This window comes from Temnothorax americanus, unplaced genomic scaffold (genome assembly GCF_048541705.1).
Source record: "Temnothorax americanus isolate GAGA-0224 unplaced genomic scaffold, ASM4854170v1 Scaffold15, whole genome shotgun sequence".
NCBI lineage: Eukaryota > Metazoa > Arthropoda > Insecta > Hymenoptera > Formicidae > Temnothorax > Temnothorax americanus.
In genome coordinates, this window is record NW_027509286.1 from 1,241,606 (window position 1) to 1,254,171 (window position 12,566).

Here is a 12,566-nt window from a genome sequence, read left to right on the forward strand (position 1 = left end):
GCTAATGGCGCAAAACGCGTTTAAGGCAAACCATTTTTTGATTTCATCAGCGATTGGAAACTGGACCAGATGATTGGAAACAGAAACTCTTTAACACGTGATACAAATACCGTCGAGAGTGAGAAATTTGAATAAAAATAAATAAATAAACAAAAAAAAAAAATAAATTAAAAAACCTCCCTCTGAAAGATAAAAAGCATAAAATACACGCTTTAGAGCACAAAATAAAATCGCGTTGCATGCGATAAAGTGTAAAGCCATGCTCACTTTTCCAATATTTCAAAAATAAAATTTGACGTTTTTTTTCTTGGTTTTTTTTCGAAGCTGTCTGCGAATGATCAGCAGCATCGAACCATTCTGTGTACATACAATCGTATATAACTTTTACATGAAATTTTTAATAATCGGGATACCATGTATTCCACAATTCTTTAGAGAGTATATTAATATATTTCTTATTATATATATATTTTTTTTTATTTAATTCTTGCCTCTTGCGGTTTTGGATGAACTTCCGTACAGTAGATTGTTTTACATTGTTCTTTTTTCACAATATATTTCTTATTATATTAAATAGGGAAATGATATATATTTTTATGATAAAAAAAGATAAAATAAAAGTAGCGCCTTGATTTATTAAGTTTTTAATAAAATAATTTAGCTGACATGTTTAATAGTGAAACTGCCAATAACACGCTATACCTGGTTTAACAATTAGGCACCACCAATTTTCAGTAAGACTTTTTTTAAACATTGTATCTTAGAAATTAGTAATAATAGACACATGAGACGCTTTACTATTATATAATTTAAGCTTCTGTTAATATACTGAAAATTGTATTAACTGCATTTTGATAATAACTGGAGATACGGATTCCTTAATTTCTAGGGGGGTACAGGTATATTATTAAATATATTAATATACTTAATATATGTTCTTTTTAATACTGCTCCGAGTTGCAATATACAACAGAACCAATTTCGCGATGTTCGTCCATTAAGGAGCTCGCGATCGTTGAAGCGCTTAGATCGCTTTTGATCGTTTCGGGTCCTAAGCTCGTCTTCGGAGAGACGGAATTTGCTTTAGGGCTCGCGTGCAATTAATATCTCTTTTCTACGGTCTAACGTGAACTCAGGGACGCGCGTATGCGAGCGTGCGTGCGTGCGCGAACGAGCGTGTGCGCGCAAACGGCAAAGGTGGCGAAGAACGCAGATTGCTAAAGGCGCTGTTCCGGTGACCTACTCCGCGATTATCGCTCACCGCGGCCGATCGTCGATGCAAGTGCGTGAGCGTTAACTAGTGTTGCCAGCTACACCGCGCGCCACGAGAAAAGGAGGACGCCACGCGGAGGACGTAATCGCGTAAATGTCGTCACGAGTCGTCGTCTCGTTTCGAGCCCTTTCCCGCCGCCGCGATGCGCCGCGGCAAGTGCATTGAACCGACGTTTCTGCCCGGATCGTGCGATTTGCTTCTGTGAAGGCCTGGACACACGAATCGACGGAAGACGTAAGACGTAAATCGTAAGGAAATCCACTAATCAGAATCGACTATATTCCCCTCTTCTTCCCTCTTAAAGAGGGGAATAGTAGACTCTGATTGGTGGATTTCCTTACAATTTACGTTTTACGTCTTCCGTCGATTCGTGTGTGAAGGCCTTGAACCTTAGTACGAATTACCGCGACTTCCACGTCACGAGTCGCAATTAATTTCTTAGCGCTAACGTGTGACATACATAACGTATACATAACGTCGCGACAACTGTATATATGCTAGAATGAAATAAATAATATAGTCCTGCAATATAGGATTAATTTTGCATCACCTAATAAAATCTTTCGAAGGCAATTTACTTTGACTATCGTCGAAATGTATGAGAGTTTTCTCTGGATGTTATTACTTCGTTCTAAATTTCGTATGATGCAACAAATTGAATTGATACTAACGTGTGACATACATAACGTGCGTTAGAGCGACAATTGTATGCTAGAATAAAATAAATAATATAGTTCTGCAATAGAATTAATTTTGCATTACCTAATAAAATCTTTCGAAGACAATTTACTTTGACTATCGTCGAAATGTATGAGAGTTTTCTCTAGATGTTATTACTTTGTTATAAATTTCGTATGATAGCAATAAACTGAGTTAACTGCAGTCTTGGAATTTGAAAATTGCATGTTTTTAATTTTTCTAAGAAATTTTAATCTGTTTAACATGATTTCATGAAAACATATAATTTTTTAAAACATAAAAATATACAATTTTATTTATAAAATATTTTTTTTACAGTCGCGCTGACATTTTTTCAGCTTCTAGATAAAAAATATACAAATTTGTCGAATGTGCGAATTGTGGCGCGTTTGAGCTGAATCGATACGAAAAAAAAGATCATATTTTCTCTCGTTATATATACCTCTCGTTATTAAGCGAATGATGAATCTGGATCGCTGGCCAATAACCAGATACCGCCGATTTCTGGCAAGTGTCCGCGGAGAAAGTATGGCCGATCAAATGATGCTGCGATCGATCTGGGCGGCGTAGCGTGACCGATTCGCGAATCGCATATATTCCTCTCGATCGCGAAACGCTTTTTGCTCGTTTCACGTTTATCCAATCTTTCGCGCATTTACCGTAACCATTGATTTCTTGTTTTTTTTTCTTTCAACACAGCTGCTGCAAAGTATGCGATATCTCTCTTAAAGTACGACGTTATTTACGCATCTTTTAACGAGCCACGAAACTTTGGAGGGACTGTCAAACGTTAAAACGTTAAAATATTAGCTAACGAGCTGAAAGCCCATGAATTAGTTAACTCGTGACGGGAATGTCGCACAATTATATGATATATGATAATAAAACGAAAAAAAATTGTTAAATAAATACGACACACTTTGGTCGAATATTCGGCGAATGAGGGCATTGTTTGGAGCCTACTTAACATATATTTCCAAGTTGTTTGCACAATCGTGGCCGCGACTTTCTTATCGTGACGTCATACATTTATCGCGACTCGTTTGTGTGAGGAATTGAGCCTTCCAACGTGTTTTGTTGCCCGTTCCCTTGTGCGCGGCACCCTTGCAGGTTGCGGTGCACGTTATCTTGCATAGTTTAAAGCTCGTCGTGCAGGTTTGACGTCGCCCGAGACAAGCGCGTGCGGCATGATTGATCTCAACGGAGGTGCGCAGATAGCGGAGAGACAACTCTCGCGGCACAATGATTCCCTTAACGTTAAGTACTTGCACGCGGCAAAATACGCCGAGAAAATAGCGCGGTATTTATCACCCAAACAAACTTGCAACAAAGCAGGGCAAGGCAACCTGCAATTAACCACCCCCGAGCAGGGGAAGCCAGGCGCGGTAGCGCGCACAATAGACTGTCAAGGAAGCTGCCCTTCCTGCCCAAGTGGAAATTCTTGGTATGTATGTTCTTGTTATGTATTGCTTTAACTTAACTGATCTCACTTTACTTCTCAAATAATGCAAACTTTATGCGAACTTAAAAAAACTGCGATTTTCCGAAAATTTCCCTCGAACCGTGTGAAACATCACTAGGCTTGCTATAGAAAATTAAAAAAAAATTTTGCGTTTTTGCATAGAAAAAAAAAGAAGTGTCAAATCAACACCGATATACTCGTGTACACACGCAAGAATATATGATCTTACAAAAATTTCAACTTTTTATTTTAACTTTTTTTTTGGTTTAAACTATATAAAACTTTGTAAGTATATGTATAAATGACTTCAGTCAAAGAAGTTTCCTTCGTTTAACGCAATACAATCTCATTTTAATAAGATTATATATATTCTTGAGTATATACAAGTAAGGTAAATGTACCAATACCGGCCGACACGTAAGACTTATATCTGGATACCTTTATCATTTTAGTTTTTAAATAAGTGTATAACGCGAATTAAAATCAAAGATAAAAATATAATAAAAGAAAAATATTTTTATCTTTGATTCTTTGATTTTGATTCGCGTTATATCTTATTTAAGGACTAAAATTATAAAAATGTCCAGACATTGGTATATACATTTTATCGCCTTGTATCAGTGTTGATTTAACATTTCTTTTTTTTTCTGTGCGTAAAAAAATATTAAACGTTTTCTGAAAACGTAGAAATAAACGACGCGGTATTCTATCGTTATAGGCTTGAGAATGCTGCGAGTGTGTAATTCGGGTGTTAATGGCTATGCTAACACGCGGGCGGCGTGGAATTCTCTACGAATGTTTGCCAGGTTGAAAAACAACCTTGACCCAGTCAGGTGAATACGTGTCTCGATCGTGGAATCTGGAAATAGTAATTTTACGATTGGCTCGCTCTCGGGCGAGTAATTCATTTTTGCACGTTCGGACCGCAACTGGCACAATAGAAACGCATCGTTGCAACGCGCTGACGTAAGAGGCTTGGTCACAGATCTCATTGACTGAGGCACTTGTCGCGTTTGAGACAGGCCATAAGACAGTGGCTAATGAATGGAAAACCCCGGTTTTTTAATACGTACGAATACGTACAATAGGAAATAATTTACAATTGTTGTCCAATGACGCTTAATTATGAATTATACCTTCTTTAGAGTGAACAATTATATAATCGTATAACGCAAGTTTAATAATAAATTATTAAAATTTACATCAAAATGTAATTTATGCTAAATTTTTTAGCAGTTATAAATGATAATTTTATGGCGAATGATGTGTGTTAAATAATCAAATATTTATAGCATTTGTATTTACAATATTTTATTATCTCGATACAATCGATGCGATATCGAAAGAGTTAACCTTATATAGATTTAATAAATTTAATATTTTGTATAATTCTCTCAATTAAAATAGAAATACATTTTTTTAATCACTGTATCTGCCTATTAATTAAGCTCTTAAAAATACAATATTATCCTTGTTTTACTATTCTTAAGTTATTCTTTAAACAAATTAAAAATTGAACAAAAAATTCTAAAGCCTGGACGCAGAATGGCACAAATGAAATCATTAAGGGACCGCGAGAAGTATTATTAAATTTTATATACGTATACGTTTTGAGCAGGGCGTTAAAGCAACTAACGAAATACCTCCGATTACACGGGCGCGTTATTTATGCGGCTCATCGCCGTGGCGCAGTGGCTATAATAAATAATTTCGATAAAAGGGCTCCGTTTATCACACAAATTCAATGGCAGCGCTTGCCCCGGCTTATGACCGCAGCTCCAATTTGTTTCAATTAAAATCGTAATAGAATACATTATCACCCCGAGCGCCGTGCATAAATTCTCCCGTATAATCCGAGATACTCGAAAATATTTCTTTCGATTACGCGAGCGCGCGAAGCGTGATGAACTGCAAAAGTGGCGAATATATCGATGCAGGCTGACGGTTTATTGCCATCCGCGGTTTAATTTAGCCGCGGGAGTCAAAATATTCGTTAGAACAGATACCTAAAAGTCCGAATTAAGGGGAAACTTTTTTTTAAGACAAAGTTAAAAAGTTCGCGCGCTCATTTACACGCAAGAGACGCGAGAGGTCTACAATGAGGAGCCACTCTGTAATCGAGGCTCGGTTGAAATTTTCGCCAAGGGAAAGTCGGCTGGACGTTCGTCAAAGAATATACGCTCCCCCCCGGTACTGATTTCCACCTTTTCTGGGCCACCCTGCGGAGAATATCGAGACGGTGTGGAAGTCTGTCGATGATCCGCATACCACGCCGCGCGGATGATCGCGACCGACGTACATACAACGTACGTGTATACCGCGCGTATACGCACACACATTCGGTGTTGTGTGTAGGCCGGAGGAGGAACGAGACACTACAAAGTAGCGTGCCACGGGAGTATGGACCTTGCGAGCGGTCAAAGTCGTGGCCTACTTCACTTCCTGGCTTCGAGAAACTTTCTCCTCGTGCCGCTCGTGCGTTCACGCGAGAACCGAGAACGGCGCGGCGGCGGGCGGCGGTGCGGCGGGGCTCTCGATCGGATATACGCGTCGTCGTGCGGTCGCGGTTCCCTGCATGCGCTCGTCGATGATCCTTTCAGGGTGGATGAAATTCTAAACATGGTCGCCGGTGGTCGCACACATTTGCCGCTAAATGCCGATCGCGCGATTCGCTAATTAAAGATAATTATATCTACGATCTTGATAAGGAGCGATACAGGGTTGAGAGGTTTAATGCTGGATGAATTATGCTTTATGCAAAAATAAATATTTTACGCAAAAGTAAATTGATTCCGTTAATAGCGTGTAAGATGAGTTCGAGATGTAGACCCTCTCACACACGCGGGGTCATGTGTAATTAACTTTATATTTTGTGGGTTAATTTATTTCTATACCGCTCAGAAAGATGCACGTGCGAACCTAGTTTAGCTTTACTATACAGGAAATTATATATCTTATGCTTATACATATATTATACAAATTTTAATATTTAGGGTAATATATACGTTTATAATATAACATTTTATGCATGTACTGTTATTTTCGCTTTTCGAATCTCGCTGGTCTTTTATTCCCGACATCTCCGGCACTCTTACAAAATTGGAGTTGTCTCACTCAATTGACACAGAAATAAGTTTGAGATCCAGCAAATTTAACTACGGCACGCTGAAACAGATGTATAATCTCGACTTTTGCTTTTGGAAAATGGATCAAGTCGATACTTCCTAATTTAATTTTCTCGAATCGAGCGGCACGCGGACGGCGACGTGTATAATCATCCGCAGGTAACCTGATACCCCGCTGCTAAAAACGAAATCTCGTCTCGTCCTGATTTTTGTTAATCGGCCAAACGTGGTGCAACTAAAAGTATTATTCGGAACGTTCCATTGGCCGAGTATCCGCCGTGCATCCGAGTACTTAAGTATGGGCCACGATTCATAAACCATGTGTACGAAGCGTGCGCCATTCGCTTGCTCGCCGGCGACGCCGGCTCGATAATCCGCGGGCGACCGGCTCTCGCGCGACCGGCAATAAAATATCCCCGCGAATACCTTGCCAGGAAGGAATTGGTACCTCTCGGAGTCGTAAAGGTATCTCCACGGCGCTCTCTTGGCGCATTATCGCCAATTCTCGAGGGGACCGTTCCGAGTTTCACCGATTATCTCGCGTAACCCTCGCGTTTCTCAGTGTTCTTTCCCGATGTCCGATTTGATGCGTCCGTTAGTTCACATCGGAAAATTACAGCCGACTGATGCCGGCCGACGGGTATCGGGCTCCCCGATTGTAACTTGTAACCCGTTCAGGGCCAGAGAACGCTGCCGATCGCTATGTTCTGATTGCTTGAGGAATCAGAGCGTCCTCTTCGCGCTGTAGCCGGGCTAATTCCAGATTTCGCGAGTCACCGTGATTTAGACGGTGTACCGACCAACAACAATGCGCCGGTAATTAGCTACCGCCGTACGAGAGATGCATATCGCTATACTGTTTGTCTCGTCGGAGGAAAGTTGGACGACAGCGAATTAATGCGCTCACGCCAGCTTTCGATTCGTTCTACCTAACTTGTGCTCACCGATCGTTCAGCAAAATTATTATACAGCTGTTTCCTCGGGAAACTTTGTGTACAGCTTTAAAATCACGTTTATGCACAATTGCCTTTAAAATAAAAATTAATAATATAGGTAAACGGTATAGTTATTGGCCATTTTTTTAAAATAATTGACCCACAACCTAAAAAATTAAAGGTTATAAAGAAATACTATTGAAATGTTTAAAAGTGTATTAAATATTTTTGTATTTATAATAAAAAACATTGTAATAGTATTTCTTTATATAATCTTTAATTTTTTAAGATGTATAATAGCCAATCATTGTAGAGTGGCCAATAACTGTATACTGTTGCGTTTACTCCTACAGCGCAATCGTATAAAATAAAAGTTGATAACGATTCATGTAATGGTCAGATATAAAAATTAATTAATCCTTGTTACAAATCTAGGTGCACAATTGGCGGATATATAAAAGACAAAATATGGAAGGTACAATTATCGCGAGCGTGTATGAGCGCGTTAATGTGCATAAAGGGAATTTCAAATTGATGGATATACGTAGGATGTAGGATGAAACGAATCTAACTGTCGGTGAGCGAGCATTCTGTTTGCGAACGTCGGGCGAACGTCAATCGATTCAGGATGCACTTCGCAAAAGCTGCGGGAGTGCTAGATGCGATTCTCCCCGCAGTATCGATGCGGCTCGAATTCCATTGCGAGGAAAGCCAACTGCAATGCCATTGTTGGCGAATGTATATTGGTTCGATCGCGTTACGGAACTTAGAGTGCGAAAATAGAGGGCCGCGGCACCTTTGCAGCGGTTGGAAGGTCAATTGAGGGAAATAGAATGGCGCGAAAATTACCATAAGTGACCGCGCCGCAGATTATCAGACGAAAGAGGCGATAATGTTGAGAGGTCTAGTTTACAATTTAAAAATGTACTTTTTTTTATTAAAGAAATAAGATTTCTTGAGAGGAAATGCGATAAGAGAAGAGACAAATCGTGATAAGTAGCTTCATAAAGGCGAATAAAGTATGTTTTTTTTATTTTTCTAGCGAGCGATGAAATTAGACGGTTAGTTTAAATTGAGATCTTCAAGCGCGTGTTGTACGTTCCTAAATCGTCTTATCAAACGAATCATTTGTAATATTTGAAACTTTCTTACCTATCCTGACGTACTACAAAATTTACGAGCAATTTTAGTAGCTAAATTGCTTGTAATTAACACTTTAGCTTCTTCGTTGTAATGATAAAGTTTTTTTTTTACTTCGTATAACAACGTTAATATTTTCAAGGAGAAGAACCGTCTGAGCGTTTCGTGTTTCAAACGACACATTTCCTTGGAGATCCGTATAGCGGCGATGTGTAAGCGATGCGTAGAAAAAGAGATGCGGGACGCTTAAGTATACGCTTTAATTTTTGCACCATATTGGCGATTCATAAGCTCGTTCCCGTATAATGCTCGGGGAGAAAATACTGGTAATCATTGTAGTGTAATGGCAGTCGTAACACGAGTAGAGATATCCTCGACACAGACCCCGGCGGATCTTTCTTGAAATCTGTGGGGGGGAAAAGAAGGAGAAAATTGGACTCGGGGTTGCGAGATGCAAAAGCGTGCGTCCGTGATAAGTAATTATATGTTTGTCATACTCCCTTTCGTTACGCTATTTCATAATTTATGCATATTCGTGCAGACATTGAAATAAAATTGTGGAACGTTATTTTTAGCGTATAGTTTCATTGTTATTATTTCACCTATGCTATCTTGACGGGAAATCGTTATGTTACAGCGCGGTACGTAAGACGGCGACTGCAATCGATTATTCTGTGACATAAACGACAACGGCGAGGATTAATAGCGCACTTCCTCGCCGCGCCGCTGCAGCTCTGTAATAAGATGACGGCACAGGATGACTGCTTGGCAACTATTCCTTTGCACCGTAATTCGAAGCGCGGTAAGTATAACGTGACTGAAAAGGCAGAAGAATTTAATAATCCCGACGCAATCTTCACTCGTTCTCGAGTATTTTCTTCTTATAAAAGGAGCCGAGCGCTCCACTTAATGCGATCCTGAATGAAAGGCGTCGAAAAAGAAGAAGAAGAAGCGTATCTCGCGTCTGTTATCCTATTTACCTGTAGAATACCTCGACCATTCCGGATGCGCGGGATGCAGCCGGTGAAAGTGAGTCCAGGGGCGTATCCGAGGCCCGTTTTGTTTCGTCGGAGAGATTCGATCTGCTCGAGAGAAAGATAAAGCGGCGCCTCTTGATCTCGCGAGAAAAGTAACGTAATTTTCGACCAATCGAGAAGCATCTTGAACATCGTGAACGCGATGTCGGGGTTTGTAACGAAATTGCGAGCGACGGTTTTTATCCGGATTTAAGGTAAATATACCAATGCCTGGATATCTTTATCATTTTAGTCCTTAAATATAAGTATAACGCGAATTAAAATCAAAGATAAAAATATCTTTCTTGTATTTTGATATACTTTAGTCATAATATCAAAACGTTAGTTCGCGTTATACTTAAAGACTACCCAGATAGCACAGCTGATCAGATTCAGATCTTTTTGAATTCATAAAGATCAGCTGTGCTATCTGGGTAAAATGATAAAGATAGCCAGACGTAGGTACGTGTCCACTGACTGTCCAGACATTGGTACATTTACCTTATTATCCGCGCGTTATTTACACATTTGCGTCACGGAATATCAGCCCCGAGCGATTTGAGTCCCGAGAGCAGGAACGTTGCACAGCTTCATTGATTGTGTTAATTCATAGCCGCGTGACGTAGATTTCGATTACCCGGATTACCGCAGGCCTGCGCCTCGCAGGACTTTCGAGAAATAATTTCGTAACCGTAAACTTTCATTGACGTCATTCTATATCCCGGACATCCGGCGCGGTGGTCGCGTGTCGTCGACGTGCAGGAGGCGAAGCGATAAAAGTGAAAAGTGAAAGCAAGCGGTGTATAGCTCCCCGCTTATAGATATTGTCATGCGAAAGGCGGTATGAAAATAGCGACGAATTATCTTCCCTTTCACCCGTTCATGCTCGGATTAAATATACATACCGAAAGTATTATAACGCGCCGTTTTATACTTTCGTGAACGGATTATTTAACCAATGTACGCGATTTCTCCGTGAAAAAAGCACCCGGACAGAGGATTAGCCGGAATGTTTCCTGAATTATGAAGGTGCGAGAAATGAAGGGCGGTATATACGCTAAATTCAGCTCCCGAAAGAATGGGACGGTCCGTAAAGGGATTAACTTTGTCTCGCGATAATTTCCGATGAGAAACGACACGACCTGGATTTAAAACCTCCCGGTGTGCGTTTTTACCTCCGCCGACGACCTTTACGGCGAACGGGAAGTGGGTGAGATACGGGAACGCGAGAGAAGAGACATTTCATCCGCGAGCCAAAACGGGGTTGCGCGACGGTGAATCATTGTCACGCAAATGCGTGACGGTGGGCGGCACAGAAAATTGACGCGTGTGGGTGGTGAAAGTGAGCGTGTCGACTGGTTTTAACGAGACGTCGTCATCGCGTCGATATTAGAAAAGCGAAAATGGAGCGAGACTTTTTAGTGACGTCAACGTAACCGGCAATGGTATAATCGGCCGATGAATCGTTTTTCCATTTCCAATCGATGAATAACGCGACGCCTTCCTCTCGGAGAGAAAGTGCGCGGTTTTTTAGTAGGTACACTCGAGCTACTTTGACGCGATTGAAACAATCGCCGATGATGACTAATTCTTCTTTGGGAATTTCTGATCGGGTTACTAGTTCGCACGTTTAGGTGGTCATGCATGCTTATATTTTGTAGGCTAAAGTCTCACGTCCATAGTCCATACGAAAATAAATCAATTAAGCTTATCTGAAATCTGTCAAAAGTTACCGCAAAAAAAAAGAGAAATTTATAACAGTCGAAAACATCGATCGTGTGCCAGTTATTTATAATTAAGCCAGGTTTCGCGCGTAATTGAACGAAAAGAAAGAGTTTTCGATTAATACGGATTAACGGGATGACACGACGAAACGCGACGGTATTGTGCAACCCGCGAGAATCACAATTCACGGCGCGATAAGAGTGCCTCTAACATTTCACCGGCGAGCCGTGAGATGCATACGGCAGGCAGGCCAGGCATAGATACCTACTTTGCTAAATACCATCCTCCGCCGTGGATTCGTGGACTTGAGCGACGGTCTGGGTTCACTAATCCCGGGTTAGAGACTCTCGCTATCCCTTTTTAAATTACAGACCTACATGCAGAGCCGCGTGCATATAGTGCGTCCGCGGGAGAGACGGAGGAGAAAATTTAGTTAAACGGCAGCGTTAGAGCGATACCGGCGCATCCGGTCCTCAGTCATATTACCGCGTGAATGCTGCGTGAAATGGTACCATTCCGCGCGGGGATGGCTAATTTTAGTGAAAAGTATAGTTTAAACCGAAACGAAAGAGAACAGCTGCTCTCGCGAGTTCTCTCGGCGCTTCTGTTATTTTACGATCGGCGACGTCCATTTTCTTACGGTGTATTTTTTCGTGTAACCATTGCGCTATAAAACGTACAAGTAAAGCCGGTTTATTTTATGACGCCGGCCGCGTCTATGTGTGCTTTCGGTTATAATGTACGTATATATCGCGAGTACGATTTGTGGGGCAAGATTAAATTTTTATGGTACACCCCAGGGTGGTAAAATGACTGACGGGGCGTCATAATAAATGCTTTCGGATTACCATGTTTCCATATTTATGAGCCGCTTTTTTTGACAACTGTTAAGACGTAGCTCTAATTGGATGTAATTTTTCGACACGGCGACGGCGCGCGCGGCTCCGCTCCGCACGCTGGAAGGCAAATTTTTGCGGAGTCGCAAACTCGGTTCTCCTCTACTGCTTTCGCGATCATTTCGCGATTGCATGGTTATAATTATCGCGCGCACGTTAGCGCAGCGACGTGAATACTCGGAGATATGAAAACTACTTTCTACCGTCGTCGTGCGAAGAGGAGCTTCAACGCGGGTACGATCGCGCGTCAAGGGATTTGATGTGTATCACAATTTACATACAACACGCGCGATAC

At 41.0% G+C, this 12,566-nt stretch overlaps 1 protein-coding gene across 1 annotated transcript in view; it reads left to right on the forward strand.

The window, feature by feature from the left end:
• The first annotated feature begins 2,984 nt into the window (after window positions 1–2,984).
• The window catches only part of Dyl (transmembrane protein dusky-like), a 43,427-nt gene continuing 33,845 nt past the window's right edge, over window positions 2,985–12,566 (forward strand). The window contains exons 1-2 of the mRNA XM_077401941.1: window positions 2,985–3,416; window positions 9,272–9,436. The gene's annotated coding sequence lies outside the window, so the exon portion shown is untranslated. The remainder of the gene's footprint in view (window positions 3,417–9,271; window positions 9,437–12,566) is intronic.